Genomic DNA, 13,890 nt, shown 5'->3' with positions numbered 1-13,890 from the left:
TACAGGTGAAGTGGCCCTCTGTGATGTCTGTGACATGTGTATATTTGCATTTTAATCTGCCAATATAACATTTTCCTATTTCGATTGTCATTAGCACTTTCTGCCTATATTTAAATGAGACCCATCTTTCGGGAGACGCCTCTGAAATGACATTGCCTAGGGCTTCTGCCTGTCTCATTCCATTTTGCAAGGTTGCAAAGCAAGAGAAAGGGGAAAATTGTGTTTGGTTGAAAGAGGGAAGATCTAACCTCCCTTATATAAGTGATGGCAGAGACCAGCTGGCAAAATATCTTCGGCAGAGAAGGCGGGCAGCATCAGGCTGATGTTCGCCAACGCCGGGGAGTAGAGTTTTTGGTGCATAAACAAGAGCTGCGGTGGTGAACATGAGACGCACGGTGCATGCTAGGCAAACTCTTTATTTTTAAATATCTATACATATGTATCGCCATATAAACTTCATATTGAAACCGATACCGGGAAGATAGATTGCTTCTCTCCTTTGCAACTGCGCACCAATGGAAGATGGATCACACCATTAGTATTTCCCATCTACAGCCAGACCTGTTCACGCTGTTTATGCGGAGGCTATGCAAAGAGATGGAAAAAGTTGACGGTATATGGCCTGGACAGCATTCAATAAAATAGGAATCCATGGGCGTTTAGTCTTATTGACTAATCTCCATAGGGAGGAAACTCGCCAAACTACAAACTCTCATGATTCCATGGGATGGAGCCATGGGACTTCAGTTGGAATCAAGCTGTATTCATTGTACAGTGTAGATCAGGCATGGGCAAACCACAGCCCATGGCTGCATGCAACCCCCTTGGGCTCTTTTCTCAGGCCCTTCTCTCTCTCATCATCCTATCCTTCATTCTCTCTTTCCTCCCTCCTTTTCTCTCTCCTCTTCTCCTTCCTTACTTCCTTTTATCTTTCCTCCCTCCATTCCCTTCCCACCCTTCCTTCCATTCTTCCTATCTCCCTCCCTCTTTCTTTCCATTCCACCCTTTTGTCCTTCTTTCCCTCTTTCTCTCTCCTTCTTTCTTTCTTTCTTTCTTTCCTTCTCCTTCCATCCATTCTTCTCTTCACCATCCCTTCCTTCCTTCCCTCCCCTCTTTCCTTCCCTTCCACTCTTTTGTCATTCCTTCCCCTCTCTCTCTTTCTCATTCCTTCCTTCTTTCCTTCCTTCATTTTTATCTTTCCTCCCTTCCTCCATTCTCTTCCACCCTTCCATCCTTCCATTCTTCCTCCCTCTTCCCATCCACCCTTTTGTCTTTCTTTTTCTCCTTCTTTCCTTCCTTCCTTCCTTCCTTCCTTCCTTCCATCCATCCATCCTTCTCTTCTACCCTCCCTCCTTTCCTTTCTTTCCTCCCTTTCTCCCTCCCTTTCCTCCCCTTCCACCCTTTTATCCTTCCTTCCTTCCTTCCCTCTCTCTTTCTTTCTCATTCCTTCCTTCTTTCCTTCGTTCCTTTATATCTTTCCTCCCTTCCTTCATTCTCTTCCACCCTTCCATTCTTCCTTTCTTCCTCCCTCTTCCCTTCCACCCTTTTGACCTTCCTTCCTTCCCCCCTCTCTCTTTCTCCTTCCTTCCTTCTTTCCTTCCCTTTCATCTTTCCTTCCTTCCTCCATTCTCTTCCACCCTTCCTTCCTTCCTTCCATTTTTCCTTTCTCCCTCCCTCTTTCCTTCCCTTCCACCCTTTTGTCCTTCCCTCTCCTTCTCCTTCCTTCCTTCCTTCCTTCCTTCCTTCCTTCCTTCCTTCCTTCCTTCCCTTTTATCTTTCCTCCCTCCCTCCATTCCCTTCCACCCTTCCTTCCATTCTTCCTTTCTCCCCTCCCTCTTCCCTTCCCTTCCACCCTTTTGTCCTTCTTTTCCTCTTTCTCTCTCCTTCTTTCCTTCCTTCCTTCCATCCATCCTTCTCTTCTACCCTCCCCCCTTACTTCCTTTCTTCCCTCACTTTCTCCCTCCCTCTTCCCTTCCCTTCCACCCTTTTGTCCTTCCTTCCTTCCCTCTCTCTTTCTCCTTCCTTGCTTCCTTCCTTCCATCCATCCTTCCCTTCCACCCTTCCTCCCACCTTCCCTCTCTCCTCCAACACCACAGTTCAACCCAGCTTGTAACTCTATCAAAAAAGAGAGATCAGATTAGTCAACAACAATGTTGACTATGAGCGATGACAGCTTTCCTTTCCAAGTGTTTGCAGACCACTTCCTTAATTATCTTTTCTAGACTCTTGCCTGGCATTGACGGGAGGCTGACCGGACATTGATTGTTGTTTGGGTCGTCCTTTCTTCCCTTCTTGAAGATAGATAGGGACCACCTTTGCCCTCCTCCAATCTGCTGGGACTTCTCCTGTTCTCCAAGAACTCCCCAAGATGATGGTTTATCAATGTGATAAACATGATTGGAGTCATGGGAAGATGTAGAAGGGCCTGTGAAGATGTCCATGGAACATCTACAGTTTCTGTTGTATATGCACAAGGCTTTATTTTTTAGTGCAGAAGAGCCAGAGCAGCCATGAAATGCCATTCTGGACCAAAATAGTGATGTTAAAGAACCAAAGAGTATGCACACAATGATAAGGTTGCAGCAGGGATCCCGCAAACTTGGTTGAAGTCCCAAGAGGAAACAAGAGAAGCCATCATTGGGAGCGGTCAGATGACCTTGAGACCAAATCTGCTAGCGACTGTACGAGAGCCTTTGGACAAGAGTGACGTTTGTCCTGGATCGATCCCAGGATCGTTAAAATGCAGTTAGAGATCAGCTATGTGTGTGCCGTGTCCAGAAATGGATTTGTCCTGGAGGACTGGGAACAAAAACATCAACATGCATGCCCGTATATGCACTCCCAGGAGACGTCTGGAGTTTTGTTTTTGTTTTTTTCCTCCCAGATAAAATCCCCATTGAGAAATGAACTGATCGAAGCCTTCTTGGCTGCCGGCAGGAAAGCAAACATCGTCCTGAAAATCCACCATTTCTTTGCACATATGGGACCTTAGCAAACGGAAGTGAGAAATGTCCTCCACTGACATATCAAAACAATGTCATCCATATATCTCTGTATCTTTAATCATTGACCATCATTGCTCTTACTCTAACACAGTGCTTCTCAACCTTCCTAATGCCACAACCCCTTAGTACAGTTCTTTATGTTGTGGTGACCCCCAACCATAACATCATTTTCGTTGCTACTTCCTAACTGTCATTTTGCTACCGTTATGAATCATCATGTCAATATCTGATATGCAGGATGGATTTTCATTCACTGGACAAAATTTGGCACAAACACACGATACGCCCAAATTTGAGGTTGAGGGGTATGATTTTGTCATTTGAGAGTTGTAGTTGCTGGGATTTATAGTTCACCTACAATCAAAGAGCATTCTGGACACCACCAATGATGGAATCGAACCAAACTCAGCACAGAGAACTCCCATGAGGAACAAAATATACTAGAAGGGTTTGGTGGGCATTGACCTTGAGATATGGAGTTGTAGTTCACCTACATCCAGAGAGTACTGTGGACTCAATCAATGATAGATCTGGACCAAACTTGGCACAAATAGTATGTCCAAATGTGAACACTGGTGGAGTTTGGGGAAAATAGGCCTTGACATTTGGGAGTTGTAGTTGCTGGGATTTATAGTTCACCTACAATCAAAGAGCATTCTGGACACCACCAATGATGGAATCGAACCAAACTTGGCACAGAGAACTCCCACACCCAAGAGAAAATACTGGAAGGGTTTGGTGGGCCTTGACCTTGAGATTTGGAGTTGTAGTTCACCTACATCCACTGTGAACTCAATCAATGATAGATCTGGACCAAACTTGGCACAAATACTCAGTATGTCCAAATGCGAACACTGGTGGAGTTTGGGGAAAATAGGTCTTGACATTTGGGAGTTGTAGTTTCTGGGATTTATAGTTTACCCACAATCAAAGAGCATTTTGAACCCCACCAATGATAGAATTGGGTGAAACTTCCTACACAGAACCCCCATGCCTTGAAGGGACTCGCTAGCACGAGCCTCCCTCCAACCCCACATACTCTCCCTCGTCCACACATAAGCACCGTGGGCCAAACATACCTACTTTCCCCTCCCCACTTGGAGTCTCAGAAACAGCCCTCCCCTTGGCAGAGAAGCCAGCCAATCACAGCAGAGGAGGGCTTTTGGTGTTTCCAAAAAGGATGAGAAGGACAGGCGGAGAGATCTTCAGCCTTCTCTGCCAAAGGAGTTCCTAAGACCATCAGAAATATATGTTTTCTGATAGTCTTTGGCGACCCCTTTGAAACCCCCTCATGACCCCCCCCCCCCCCCAGGGGTCCCACCTCCAGGTTGAGAAACGTTGGTCTAACGTCTCCTTGGATGAGCCAACATCCTCTCTAATGTTGTTTCCAACTCTAGGATTTTTCCCAGCATTGGCTGGTTTCCTATCTTGTTCCGACCGTTATTACATGCCCATGTTCACCTATTCTGCTGCCTCCATTCACATTATCTCCCAGCTTTGGCATTCCTGGATTCTTGAGAAACTATCCAAGGTGTCAAACTATGGTTAAGCACCTTGGAGAGTACCTTTCAAGGCCAGATGAAAACCTAGGATAGATTCACTGCCTGCAGTAACTTCACAGCCACCGGCATCCATTGCTTGAAGGCTTGTCCCACTTATGACAACAGAGATCTGTGGTCTCCCGCTCCAGATGGCATGACTAGATCTAACGGGCTTTAGTTGCAGACAAATAGATTTCAACGTGAAGAGTAGGAGTGACACTAAAAGCTGTTCAACAATGGAAACAAGTGCTGAAAAAAGGGTGTGTGGGCTGATCCTTCACTGGAGGTCATTACACAAAGGCAGCCATCTATTGAGGACAGTCGCACTCTGGATTTCTTGCATCATGTAGGAGTCTACTTGGCACCCAAGACCTCTCCAGTTCTTTAGCTCCCTACTCCTTACCTTATATAGTAAGTAATTTGTATCTGATATGCAGGATGTATTTCCATTCACTGGACCAAATTGGGCACAAATACCCGATACACCCAAACTGATCTATACTGAGCACTCAGGTTGGTTTGGACTGGTTTTGCTGCACGGATATATGTCCAGTGTGGATGTGGCCCAAGTCTCCTCCACATTTCACCATCAGCTGCTCAGCTTCAAGGGCCGGCTTTAGCACAGCAGGTTAATTAGTAGTAAACCTTGCCAACCAAAATGAGAGACTAAATTGCCAATTACATGCTGGATAATGGAGGAAGGCATGGAGTTTCAGAAAAAATACATCTATTTCTGTTTTATTGACTATTCTAAAGCCTTTGACTGTGTGGATCGTAATAAACTGTGACAAGTTCTTGGTGGTACGTATGGGGAGACCAAGTCATCTTGTCTGTCTCCTGAGGAATCTGTATAATGACCAAGAACCGACCACGGAACAACAGACCGGTTCAAAATTGGGAAAGGAGTACGACAAGACAGTCTACTCTCCCACAACCTATTCAACTTGTATGCCGAACACATCATGCAACATGCAGGGCTTGACAAATCCAAGGCTAGAGTTAAAATTGCTGGATGAAACATTAACATTAGATATGCAGATGATACCACTTTGATGGCTGAAAGTGAGGAGGAGCTGAGGAGCCTTCTAACCAAGATGAAAGAAGGAAGTGGAAAAGCTGGGTTGCAGTTAAGCATCACAAAAACCAAGATGATGGCAACCAGATGGATTGATAAGTGGCAAATAGAGAGAGAAAATGTGGAGACAGGGACAGGGTTTGTATTTCTAGGTGGAAAGATTACTGCAGACTCAGACTGCAGCCAGGAAATCAGAAGACGCTTACTTCTTGGGAGGAGAGCAATGGCCAATCTCGATAGAATAGTGAAGAGTAAAGACATTATAGTGGCAACGAAGATCCACACAGTTAAAGCAATGGTATTCCCCGTAGTAACCTATGGATGTGAGAGCTGGACCATAAGGAAGACTGAGCGAAGGAAGATAGATGCTTTTGAACTGTGGTGCTAGAGGAATATTCTGAGAGTGCCTTGGACCGTGAGAAGATCCAACCAGTCCATACTTCAGGAAATAAAGCACGACTGCTCATTAGAGGGAAGGATATTAGAGGCAAAGTTGAGCTAAATTGGTCACATCATGAGGAGACAGGAAAGCTTAGAGAAGACAATAATGCTGGGGAAAATGGAAGAGAAAAGGAAGAGGGGCCAACCAAGGGCAAGATGGATGGATGGCATCCTTAAAGGGACTGGCTTGACTCTGAAGAAGCTGGGGGAGGTGATGGCCGACAGGGAGCTCTGGCATGGGCTGGTCCAGGAGGTCATGAAGAGTCGGAAATGACTGAACGAATGAACAACAACAAAGCTCACTGGAGGGAAGGATAGTAGAGGCAAAGATGAAGTCCTTTGGCCACATCATGGAAAGAGAGGAAAGCTTGGAGAAGAGAATGATGCTGGGGAAAATGGAAGGAAAAAGGAAGAGGGGCCGACCAAGGGCAAGATGGGTGGATGGTATCCTTGAGGTGACTGGCTTGATTTTGAAGGAGCTGGGGGTGGCCACGGCCAACAGGGAGCTCTGGCGTGGGCTGCTCCAGGAGGTCACAAAGAGTTGGAAGCAACTGAACGAATAAACAACAACGAAAGATTAACAGTTCAAAGCTGGGTCATGGTGAGCTCCTAACCTTCAACCCATCTTCCCACCCACCTAGCAGATTGAAAACAGTAATGTGAGTAGATGATTAGGAACCACATTAAGCAGGGAGGTATTTTAGGCATAGCATTTCAGGTGAAAGTTTACGAACAAAGAAAGCACTTTGGCCGGAACCGAGTACAGCCTTCAAAAATTACCAAATGATGAGAAAAACCCTATATACAGTAGAGTCTCACTTATCCGACCTTCGCGTATCTGACATTCTATCTTATCCAATGCCCCCCCTTTTTTCCTCCAGCATTTCCCCTTCAGTTAAAGAACCGCTCCCCAACTCTCTTTCCATTCCCAATAAGTGAAAAGGGCAAGACGAGGAAGAGGAGGGAAGAAAGGTGGAAAAGAGGCAGGACTAGAAGCGGAAGCATCCTCCCTCCTTCCCTCTATGATTTCCATGATCCTCTTCCATATCCGGGCACTTCCTGCTGGGTCACTCTAACCCCGAGGTGTTGCCTTGCCTTAACTCTTTGCGCCCCTGTTGTTAGTATTCTAGGTGTCTAGCACCACGTTGGATGGGTAACAGTAGGAGACTCCATATTACCCAACATTTTCGTTTATCCGACATTCTGCCAGCCTGTTTATGTCAGGTAAGCGAGACTCTACTGTACCTCTATCTGTTGTCTGCCTTGTTGTATGATCGGCATTAAATGTTTGCAGTATGTGTGTTCTGTGATCCGCCCTGAGTCCCCTTCGGAGTGAGAAGGGTGGAATATAAGTACTGTAAATACATAATAGGAGCCCCCAGTGGTGCAGTGAGTTAAACCGCTGAGCTACTAAACTTGTTGACCAAAAGGTTCAAATTCCAGGAGCGGCTGTCCTGCTAACAGCTCCAGCTTCTGCCAACCTAGCAGTTAAAAGACATGCAAATGAGAGTAGATCAATAGGTACCGCTCCAGCAGGAAGGCAACTGCGCTCCATGCAGTCATTCTGGCCATGGAGGTGTCTATGAACAACACCGGCTCTTCAACTTAGAAATGGAGATGAGCATCAACCCTGCGAGTCGGACACGACTGGACTTAATGTCAAGGGAAAACCTTTACTTTTACCTAAATACATAAATTTATTTGTTTTATTTTATTTTAAACTTTTATATCCCAATCTTCTCTACCTCCCTAGAGGGACTCAGACTGGCTAACAACAAGAATTCAATGCTAACAATAAAAATCTAAAAACATCATATATGAAGAGTGAATCAAAATACATATAAAAGACATAAAAGCTATTTGCCAAGATGGAGCAATGGCTTCAAACTACAAGAAAGGAGGTTCCACCTGAACACTAGGAAGAACCTCCTGACTGTGAGTGCTGTTCAGTCGTGGAACTCTCTGCCCTGGAGTGTGGTGGAGGCTCCTTCTTTGGAGGCTTTGAAACAGAGTCTTGATGGCCATCTGTCAGGGGTGATTTGAATGCAATATTCCTGCTTCTTGGCAGGGGGTTGGACTGGATGGCCCATGAGGTCTCTTCCAACTCTTTGATTCTATGATTCTATGTCCAACTCAGTCCACATATTGTGGTCAATAATTTTGGTCCATTCATTATTCTGCAAAAGCCTCGTTCCACAGCCTAAAGGTCAGGAGGGAGGAGGCAGATCTAATTTCATTTGGGAGAGAGTTCCATAGCCAGGGGGCCACCACAGAAAAGGCCCTGTCTCTCGTTCCCACCAGACGCGACTGCAAAAGTGGCAGGACCGAGACCAGGGCCTCTCCAGAAGATCTTAGCACCCTTGATGGTAAATAAATAAACAAGCCCAGATCTTGCACAAAGGCACAACTGCCCACTTTTGGGACTTCATGTTTTGTCCTGTTCCTCACGCCCCAAACGTTTGGATCGAACCCAAAGTGAAGGCTGGGAGTGCAAGTCCCTTCGATGAGTGCTTTTGTTGTGCAGCTGGGGACAAGACGCAGGAAAGTGCGATGTTGTTACATATTGCGAAAGGAATTCTCCCAAGAAATCTGAGCCGCTCAACACCTGCTCCAAGAGACACAAATGCAGCGTGTCGTGTCGCAGACAGTGTGGCGTGGATGTTCAGAACGAGTCCCTTTCCAAACTCTGTCACCATGGAGACATCGCTCCAAGCGGTTTGCAGTAGTCCCTCGGTGGTGGCCGCCTGGGGCACAATTTCCTGGGATTGTGTTTGTGTTGTACAAGATGTAAGCGTCCAGACGTCACAAACCGGGATGAGGATGACAGCGGAGGCTCGCGATCCAACGGGACAACCAACATAGGGCATCCTTGTTTTGGTCACCACTTTTGGAAAACGGTTTGCTTGGCGATGCACTGCTTATATAAACCATTTAAAACCACATTAACTTTGCATGCGGAAAAGATCTCAACCGTCCATCAAAGCCAGAGTCTGGACCACATTGAGAAGGGCACAACGGAGCATGCAGGTTACAGCATTGCACAAGATGCGGAACGAACACAGTTTGGCACCACTTTGAAATGTTTGTAGTACACAAAGAACCTAGGAACTAACTCTAAGGACCTAAATGATGATCACAGCTCATCAATGCAATTATCGTTATGTTTATGTTTATTTACACCCTGCCTTTTCTCTCCACAGATATTTATATTATGATTCATAACAGTAGCAAAATGACAATTGTGAAGTAGTAATGAAAATAGTTGGGGGTCACCACAACATGAGGAACTGTATCAAGGGGTCGAGGCATTAGGAAGGTTGAGAAACACTTAAGAAAACTGCAACTCCCATGATTCCAGAGTATTGAGCAATGGGCAGTTGAAGGAGGCTCAAACTACTTTCATTCTGATACGCAGGATGTGTTTTCATTCACTGGACCAAGTTTGGTACAAATACCCAATACGCACAAATTCGAATACTAGTAAGGTTGGGGGGGGGATTGATTTTGACATCTGGGAGTTGTAGTTGCTGGGATTTATAGTTTACCTGCAATCAAAGAGCATTCTGAACTCCACCAACAATGGAATTGATCCAAACTTGGCACACATAACTCCACGATCAACAGAAAATACTGGAAGGGTTTGGTGGGCATTGACCTTGAGTTTTGGAGTTGTAGTTTACTTCCCTCCAGAGAGCACTGTGGACTCAAACAATGATCCATCTAGACCAAACTTGGCATGAATACTTGAGGTCTTTGGGGAAAATTCACCTTGATTTGGAGGAGTTGTAGTTCACCTACATCCAGAGAGCACTGTGGACTCAAAGAATGATGGATCTCTGGACCAAACTTGGCACGAATCCACAATATGCCCAAATGTGAACATGGGTGGAGTTTGGGGAAATTAGACATTGACATTTGGGAGTTGTGCTTGTTGGGATGTGTAGTTCACCTTCAATCAAAAGTAATTCTGAACCCAATCAATGATAGAATTGGGCCAAAATTCCCACACAGAACCCCTATGGCCAACAGAATATAGCTGTGCTTTTTGATGGTCTTTGGCGACCCCTGTGTCACCCCCTCACAACCCCCCCCCCCCTCAGAGATCCTGACCTCCATATTGAGAAATGCTGGAGTAACAAGAAACAAGTTAACAAATCTACAGGCTACCCTTTTTGCATCCTTGAGTGCATCCACATTGTCAAATTAATGCAGTTTGATACCATTTTAACTATCGTTGCTGAATGCTACGGAATCCTGGGAGTTGTAGCTTGGTGAGGCACTTGTATTGTTGAACAGAGAAGGAGAAAGACCTTGTCAAACTATGTATCTCAGCATTCCATCACTTTGAGCCATGGCAGTGAAAGTGGAGCCAAACCGTTTTCATTCTATAACAGTGTTTCTCAACCAGAGGGACAGCTGGGGGGGTGGAAAGGGGGTCTCAGAGGGGTCGCCAAAGACCATCAAAAAACACAACATTTTCTGTTGTCCATGGGGGTTCTGAGTGGGAAGTTTGGCCCAATTCTATCATTGGTGGGGTTCAGAATGCTCATTTATTTATTTATTTATGACATATTTAGTTATGACATATTTATTTATTTATGACATTCATGCTCGTTGATTGTAAGAGAACTAGAAATCCCAAGCATCAATGTCTATTTTCTCCAAACTCCACCAGTGTTCACATTTGGGCATATTGTGGATTGAGTATTTATGCCAAGTTTGGTCCAAATCCATCATTCTTTGAGTCCACAGTTCTCTCTGGATGAAGGTGAACTACAACTCCAAAACTCAAGGTCAATGCACATCAAACCCTTCCAATATTTTCTGTTCATCATGGGAGTTCTGTGTGCCAAGTTTGCTTCAATTCCATTGTTGGTGGATTCAGAATGCTCTGATTGTAAGTGAACTATAAATCCCAGCAACTACAATTCCCAAGTGACAAAATCAATCCGCCCAACTCCACCAATGTGGGCGTATTGGGTATTTGTGCCAAATTTGGTCCAGTGAATGAAAATACATCCTGCATATCAGATATTGACATGACGATTCGTAACAATAGCAAAATTACAGTGAAGTCGCAACGAAAATAATGTTATGGTTGTGGGTCACCACAACATAAGGAACTGTATTAAAAGGTCACAGCATTAGGAAGGTTGAGAAACAGTGGTGTAGACGCACCTCTTTGGGTATCAAAACAAGAACCTTTCCCAAGTCAAACCGTTCGATTGCCTCAAACGCTGATGCGCCGCATGTAAATAACAAAAGGAAAAAAACATGCTTTTGTTATATATCTACAGATAATACAACCTTGCTATCCACGGCTAAGAGATGCCAGCGTTGACAATCTGAAAATGGAACAGATTTTCTTTGTGCAAAAGCCACACCAGACAACAAGGTCCCTTGTTTACCCTTGGATGCGCATGCAGACCCAAAGGCACACACACACACACACGAGAGAGCATTTTCCTCTTTCCAAAACTAGGGCACCAATCTTCCCGTCTCCGGCCACATGGCATTTGACCATTGAGCGCAGGATGGGCTCTTACCTTAAACGTTGCCTCCCGCTCGACTTGATGCAATATTGATGCCCGCTGTCCGCATGCAGGCGAAGGCGCAAAGGGAAGGCAGTCAGTTGCTTTGGCCAGCCGCTTCGTGTGTCTCCCCTTAGTATGCAAGGGCTGCTCTCTATCGCATTGTTGATGTGGAGTGGCCGACCGTGCGCCTGCTTTGGCTAACCTGCTGGCTTGAACGCTCGGTACTCTCTTGGCAAGAGACCAAGGATGCTCATGACCGCAAGAGGGCTTAGTGATGCTTGACTCATCCGCTGTGCATCGCAGCCCAACCTTCGCCAGGAACACAAAGAAGAAGGCTTTCGGTGCCACTCTGGCCGCAGTACGCAGAAGAGAGACAAAGACAAGGCAGGCGGCGGGAAGAGAAGCCCCCCTTGAGGAGCGGGGCTTTGTTGCTACACTTTCCTAATACGTCGCACCCAACAACTGTCACCTTTGCACTGCTGATTGGGGTGCAAAATTGTAGAATCGTAGTGTTGGATGGGACCCCAAGGGCCATCCAGCCCAACCCCTTTCTGCCAGGCAGGAGGACATACTCATTACTTACTTAGGTGATCCCTCGTTGTCCAAGTAGGATAGACTTCCAAGATCAATGTACTGGTGGGTCCGTAGGTGACTGTGGAACCCTATTCTTGATCTGCATCTTTTCAAATGGAAGGCAGACTCGGTTGGGGTTGGCTTGACGCACCTTCCTCTTGGCACGTTTCTCTCTTCCGCCCTACATTCGTGCCTCTTCAAATTCTACAGCACTGCTGGTCACAGCTGACCTCCAGCTGGAGCGCTCAAGGGCCAGGGCTTCCCAGTTCTCGGTGTCTATGCCAGAGTTTTTAAGGTTGGGTTTGAGCCCATCTTTCAATCTCTTTTCTTGTCCTCCAACGTTCTGTTTTCCGTTCTTGAGTTCGGAGTAGAGCAACTGCTTTGGGAGACAGTGGTCAGGCTTCTGGACAACGTGGTTGGTCTAGTGGAGTTGATGGCAGTTGGCTTTGAGCCCATCTTTCAATCTCTTTTCTTGTCCTCTAACATTCTGTTTTCCATTCTTGAGTTCGGAGTAGATCAACTGCCTTTGGAGACGGTGGTCAGGCATCTGGACAACGTGGTTGGTCCAGTGGAGTTGATGGCGGTTGGCTCTGAGCCCATCTTTCAATCTCTTTTCTTGTCCTCCAATATTCTGTTTTCCGTTCTTGAGTTCGGAGTAGAGCAACTGCTTTTGGAGACGGTGGTCAGGCATCTGGACAACGTGGTTGGTCCAGTGGAGTTGATGGCGGTTGGCTTTGAGCCCATCTTTCAATCTCTTTTCCTGCCCACCAACATTCTGTTTTCCATTCTAGAGTTCGGAGTAGAGCAACTGCTTTTGGAGATGATGGTCAGGCATCTGGACAATGTGACCGGCCCAGCGGAGTTGATGGCGGAGGACCATCGCTTTAATGCTGATGGTCTTTACTTCTTCCAGCACACTAAAAGTTAAGGTAAAGGTAAAGATAAAGGTAAAAGTAAAGGTAAAAGTAGGTATAGGTAAAAGCAAAGGTTTCCCCTTGACATTAAGTCTAGTTGTATCCAACTCTGGGGTGTGATGCTCATCTCAATTTCTAAGCCAAAGAACCAGCCTTGTCTGTAGACGCCTCCTAGGTCATGTAGCCGGCATGACTGTATGGAGTACCGTTACCTTCCTACCAATTGGTCTACTCACATTTGTACATTTTTGAAATGCTAGGTTGGCAGAAGCTGAGGCTAATAGTGGGAGCTCACCCCACGCCCTGTATTTGAACTGCTGACCTTCCAATCAGCAAGTTTAGCAGCTCAGCAGTTTAACCCACTGTGTCACACTCATAGGAATAACTATTTATTTGTGGGTTGTTGTATGTTTTTCAGGCTGTATGGCCATGTTCCCGAAGCATTCTCTCCTGATGTTTCGCCTGCATCTATGGGAGGCATAGTTGGAAGAGACAGTGCAGGAAGACACACTTAAGGCACTCCTGGGTGTTCACAGAAACCATAGAATCATAGAGTTGGAAGAGACCTCATGGGTCATCCAGTCCAACCCCCTGCCAAGAAGCAGGAAAATTGCATTCAAATCACTCCTGACAGATGGCCATCCAGCCTCTGTTTAAAAGCCTCCAAAGAAGGTGCCTCCACCACACTCCAAGGCAGAGAGTTCCACTACTGAACAGCTCTCACAGTCAGGAAGTTCTTCCTAATGTTCAGGTGGAATCTCCTTTCTTGTAGTTTGAAACCGTTGTTCCATTGCGTCCTAGTCTCCA

The 13,890-nt window shown here is 45.9% G+C and overlaps 1 protein-coding gene across 2 annotated transcripts in view; it reads right to left on the bottom strand.

Annotated features, from left to right (window-relative positions):
• The window catches only part of RAP1GAP2 (RAP1 GTPase activating protein 2), a 150,094-nt gene that overhangs the window by 127,296 nt on the left and 8,908 nt on the right, over positions 1 to 13,890 (bottom strand). Inside the window, exon 1 of one of the 2 annotated variants that reach the window (XM_060756955.2) lies at positions 11,609 to 11,977. The exons of the other annotated variant lie outside the window; for it this stretch is intronic. The gene's annotated coding sequence lies outside the window, so the exon portion shown is untranslated. Of the gene's footprint in view, positions 1 to 11,608; positions 11,978 to 13,890 lie in introns of those variants that run through there. 2 annotated transcript variants of the gene reach the window in all.

Source organism: Anolis sagrei, chromosome 11 (genome assembly GCF_037176765.1).
Source record: "Anolis sagrei isolate rAnoSag1 chromosome 11, rAnoSag1.mat, whole genome shotgun sequence".
Lineage (NCBI taxonomy): Eukaryota > Metazoa > Chordata > Lepidosauria > Squamata > Dactyloidae > Anolis > Anolis sagrei.
The sequence above is the reverse complement of the archived record's forward strand: the minus strand, read 5'-3'. Positions and strand labels throughout refer to the sequence as shown.